We start from the raw sequence: 5,507 nt of genomic DNA, 5'->3' as shown, positions 1-5,507 counted from the left end.
TGTGCAACACAGCCAGGAAATGCACTAGAGTGGAGACAGCTGAACTGAAGGGTTCTTTGGAGAAAGCAGCAGAAAGTACTGAACACCAGTTAGCAGGGGATCACAAAGAGTGTACCAAGTTTGTGGCAGGCATAGCTGCAGACAGGGAGCATCAGTGGGTTTTGTATTGGTTATATGCTTACAATCATCTACATATAAAATATGAAGTGATTCAAGGTTCCCACAACCATAAAATCTTAGGCATTGTCATTGAGGAGGCCGAACCTTGGAGAAAGACGCTGGGGAACTGGATTCTAGTCCCAGCTCTGTCATCAGCCTACCCAGAGACTTTGGGCAAGTCACTTCTCTCTGTGTCCCGGTTTCTCTACTTGTAAAATCAGGGTAGTGATACTCACTTCCTTTTCAAAGTGCTTTGAGCTCTATGAACAAAAATCATTATATAAGAGTTAGGCATTATTATAACTTCTCTTATTTTTTGACATCACTGGCCAGTATTTCCATGTCCTATCCAAGCATCTCTCCCACCTAAGTATCTCACACAAACCTTTCACAAAGCTGCTACATCTACAGAGTGATCCACTTTAGGAAGGGTCTTATTTGGGCTGACAGAACAGGTCTCCTATTCTCAAACAACAATCCATTTTTTCTTTTCTTGCACAGATTCAAAACCCAAGGAAATTGCTCCTCGAGAAAGTGTTATAAACAAATAAGATGGGGAATGGCTTTCATTAGAATCTGGCTGATACCCCAATACAATTTACAAAAAAACTCCACCAAACTGTGGTGAGCCTGGAACTAAACAATTAAAGAACGGAGCCAGGTTTTGTAGTCCCATATGATTCGACGCTACTTATCATCCTGCCAGTTCTTAGCTGCCCATTGAACCTTAAGTCAACCCCCTTGTTTGGTTCCATAAAGGAAACACGATTTGTATTTACAACACATTGTTGATTTTATATATAGTTTATGAAATGTGTTATAAAGATTTCAAAAGGAATACAGTCCCTGGGTACATTAAGTTCTATCAGTGTTCCATAAGTTTTCATATAGTGGAGAAGAAGAATATTTTTATGAATAGAAATGATTGATCTGTTTGGTGCACTAAAATGCGTTGATTACCTGCTGTTGTAGGTTTATGTAAGTGGGTACATTTTTCCTCATAAGTCAATTCCTTCAGCCACTTGATCATTTTTGTTGATTTTCCTCTGAATTCCCTTCAGTTTGTCAATATTCTTTCTAATTTCTTTCTTTCTATTCTTTCTATTCAACATTCTTTGTAATGAAATGCCCAGAACTGAATGTAATACTCCAGCTGTGATCTTCCCCAAACCATACTGAGAAAGACTAATTCATACTAGCTTTGTGACAATTCCTTTGAGTGTGCATTGTTGTAGTACTCACTCTGTGACTCAGCAATGCTGTTTATGAGTAAGCACATAATATAGTTTATAATATAACAAATAACATATAGTACAAAACAAAAGAACATTCCAATTAATTAATATTGTTAAAAATCATTTGCTGCCATTGCTATTTAGCCTACTATACTGTAGTTAATTGATTTGTGACAAATTGGTATGTGTGTTCACCTCTCCTATCAGACAGCAAAGTGTCCTGTTCTTTTGACTTCCTCCAGACAAGTGCTTATTTTTCTACCAGGGTATGAACTGAGACAGACAGCTAGCTCTGATTGGTATTAGAGTGTATTCTCTGTCATCATACAGACATCCCACAATTGTGCTGACCCTCTTGATATGGAAGCTTAGCAGTTAAAGTATTATGCAGTACATTCCAAGCCACCTGTAAGTATAAGTCTTTCTTGTTGTATTTTGTGCAACTGCTGGTTTAGCTTCTGTCAGCTTCAATTGTCTGAAACAGTCAGATGGTGAGTTATGCTTTCTCAGGAGGCTCTGTGAGATGGAGATTTTTCCCCAGTAAGATATTTGCTTCCTACCCCTGTTTCTGCTCTTGTTCCCCTCTGAAGATGACCCTACAGCCGGTAGCACTGCAGTCTTTTCCTTTCCAGCTAGATGTGACTCTTTAGAGACTGATTACAGCTCCAGATGAGAAATAAGATGCTAGGGAAGATATATAGATATATACACACAGAAACACAAAGGGCTTGTATTTTGCCATATGACCCCAGTAATAAAGAACAGGAGTAGCAAAAGAAATAGACTATATGACAAAGATGCAAACTTATTTCTACAAGGAACTGGAAATGGACCCAAGTCTCATTGTTCAAACCCTAACTTTAAAGTGTTCTGAGTTCAGTGTGTGTCGTATGATACAGTTTGGTTTAGCCCATTAAAAATCTAAAGGACAGCTGCAAAGTTCATATCTGGCTCTGATCTTGTCCAAAGTTTGGTAGTATTCAGCTCTAAAAAAACAAAAAACAAAAATGTTTCTTAGGAATTTCCAGGAAGCCTCAGTGAGTCTTTAAAGCTTCGTCTGTAGCAAGAAAGGTTAGTCTCTTATTAGAAACTTCCATACCCAATACTACTTTGAGGAACATATTGCCAGATAGGATAGGTCTCTATAAAGTAAATTGTTCCCAGACTATGGGAACAATTTTGCCATATGAAAAGACTACAGCTTATAAACTAACAGGTAGATATTGTGTTTTCATTTGTCCCTCCTGAGTTTTGCTAACTTGAGAGTTCCTTTTTTCAGTGCTATGTTAATATCTAGTCTGATCTTCACTTGCATTTGGGACATATGAAGAAAGTGGATAATCTCAAAGATGGAACCTCACCAGCTGTTTGACAACAGCTGTTTTCCCTCAAATTAGATGGCCTAAATACACTTGAGTATATATTTGCCAGATTTACCAACTTACTGTTGGGTGGCAGGAAATTAATCTTGCTTAAGGTCACAACATGGAAAGCTTTCTTTGGGGGAATGATACTGGGTGGTGAATGGCAACAAAAAGAAGTTTCACTTAAAGCATACAGTCAATTAAGCTGTTCACCTGGTTTCCCATCTGTGGAATCAGCTAAGAGATTTTGAACATCAGTGATTGTTAGGGTTTTTTCAGGAGGCATTGTTTGTAAGCAAAAGCAGGTACATGTGTTACAGTGTTCCCATGACTCTGTGAAAATATAGATCAAGGGAACTCACTGCAAGCATAGTCACAGTAGTGCTGCCATTATACAGGTTGATCAGATAATTATTATTAATTGTTGATATTAAAGCAGCATCTAGAAACCCCACCTAAGATCAGGGCCTTATTGCAGTAGGGGTAGTACTAAGCAAATAAATTTTCAATCTAATTAAACAAAGCATAGGAAGAGAAACAGAAGGGTGAAGTTAGTGGCTCAAGGTCACATAGTGATCAATGGTAGAAGTGCCCTGTCCACCAGACCATATTGCCTCTCTGCAAGTGAGATAACTTTTAGAAGGTTTCAGCTGGCATTAGCAGCATTCCATTATGAGTATTACGGAAACTTCTTGTGCCAAACTCATTCCAAGGGCAACTCCACTGATTTTATTTCTGAATTTTGCAGAATGTATGGGAGTGGTACACAGAAGACTTAGCAGGCCCTGACGATCTGGCCCAAGAAAAGCTTTTGTCTCTCATATGTGCATTTTAGTTGCTGAAAGTCTACAAGTATATTTCAGTATTAAATTAGTTCTTCCCAGTTGTTATAAACTTATACTGAAATAGAGCTTCTCAGATATTGTATTTAGGTTGCCTCTCTAGGCGCAGTGTTGCAGAGTTGCAAGGATAGATTTGTCCTGGCTGACTGAAAGGAACTCTTATTAGACAGAAAGCAGAGCATGAGAGGGAGGGAGAAAAAGAGAGAAAACTTGACACAGTAGTTGAAGGAGGCAGTAGACTTACATTGCATGTGGTGGTCAGATTGCTTTTCTAAAGATTGTGAGGATGTTTGCCCAGAACATTTTTCAGTATCAGGAGGAAAGGTCTACTGGTTTAATGATAAATTTCTGATCTTTGACCTTTTAGGAGGATAGTTATAGTAATGATATTACTTAAGGCCTACACAGTAGAAGAAGACAGCTCACCAAGAGGGAGCAATCAGATTGACTTGCTAAACTGGGCATAAGCAAACTATGTGTTTTAATACAGACAAATGTGAATGAATGCATGTCATAAAGAAAATAGGTCATATTTTCAGGGTGGGAAATTCAGAAAAGAATGTGGAGCTCATGGTGGGAAATCAGCTGACTAGGGGCTCCTTGCATGGTTGTGGCCAAATAGGTTAAGGCAATCTTTAAATGTATGAAAAGGAGAATGTTAAGTGGAAGTAGGGAAGTCATCATGTCAGTACTTAGCACTTGTGGCACCAAAGTACTGTATCAAATTTTGGATTCCACAATTCATGAAGGATCCTAAGAAACTGGAGAGATTTCAGAGAAGATCCATAAGGATGATTAAAGGATTGGAAAACATGCTTTACAGTGAAAGCCTCAAGGAACTCAATCTACTTAGTTTATGAAATAAGATTAAGGTGTGAGTTAGAATCAAACAGGGCTAGAAGTAACCTCAAGAGATTGCCTAGTATATTCCCATACAGTTGTCTACTCTTTTTCAAAACCTCTGAGAAGGGACTCCATTACTACCCTACTTAGTCCAGTGTTATCCCACTCTAGCAGTTAGGTAAGATAATAGGGGGGAAAAATCTGTCAGCTAATAGGCTTGATCATAGACCATAAGCCCTTACATGGAGAATAGATATTTGATAACAGAGGTCTTCTCAATTTAACAGACAGATGTATTTCAAAGATCCAATAGCTGGATGTTGAACCAGCACAAATTCAGACTTGAAATAAGGTGTACATTTTTAACACTCATGGTAACAATATATCAAGGATTCCTGTGTATTTTGCAACACTAGCAATTTTTAAATCAGGATGGGAAGATTTTCTGAAAGTTATCCTCTAGTTGAAATAGGAATTAATCTAGGAGGTCTTGTGGCCTGTTTTATACAGGAGGTGAGAATAAATTATTGCAGTGCTCCCTGCTGAGTTTATATTTTCTAAATCTGTGAAGAATGACCCTTGTTAAAGCCATGTCTGAAAGAGGTAGTAAGTAGGGCTGTGTGAAGCTTTGGTCCCTGATTCAATTTGGTGGAGATTTGGCATGATTTGGCATGGAATCTCTGAATCTGGATTGAATCAGAGGACCCTTTAATTTATCCAAATCGATTCGGACAGATTTGGAAAGATTTGATGATTCGGACATAGACACAACTTTAAATGTTTTTTCTACATACCTCTAGGTAGCAGGCAGCTGGTGAATGCTGCAATGCTGGGGTGCATGGAGCATCCCACAGCAGTGTGGGGGCTCCCCACCGCACTCAGCAGCAGACCCAGAAGTGATCCAGAAGCACTTCCGGTCCACTTCCAGATCCATCAGGGAGCATGTTGGGCCCTCCCCCCCGCGCCCTCCCAGCTTGACAACTGGTGCCTCCTTGGTCTGGGGGGGCAACTGGGGTCCCCCCATGGCCAATTGCTGAGCTAGAAGGCACGGGGGGGGGGGGGGG

At 39.5% G+C, this 5,507-nt stretch overlaps 1 protein-coding gene and 1 long non-coding RNA gene across 11 annotated transcripts in view; one reads left to right on the top strand and one right to left on the bottom strand.

Annotated features, from left to right (window-relative positions):
• NRXN3 (neurexin 3) overlaps positions 1–5,507 on the top strand; it is a 1,732,637-nt gene that overhangs the window by 1,475,322 nt on the left and 251,808 nt on the right. The window lies entirely within an intron of this gene.
• LOC109298566 overlaps positions 12–5,507 on the bottom strand; it is a 29,509-nt gene continuing 24,013 nt past the window's right edge. The window contains exon 3 of the long non-coding RNA XR_002097652.1: positions 12–3,091. This is a non-coding gene — a long non-coding RNA (uncharacterized LOC109298566). The remainder of the gene's footprint in view (positions 3,092–5,507) is intronic.

This window comes from Gavialis gangeticus, unplaced genomic scaffold, assembly GCF_001723915.1.
Source record: "Gavialis gangeticus isolate Ggan-Ray unplaced genomic scaffold, GavGan_comp1, whole genome shotgun sequence".
Lineage (NCBI taxonomy): Eukaryota > Metazoa > Chordata > Crocodylia > Gavialidae > Gavialis > Gavialis gangeticus.
This window is presented reverse-complemented; position numbering and strand designations above follow the sequence as displayed.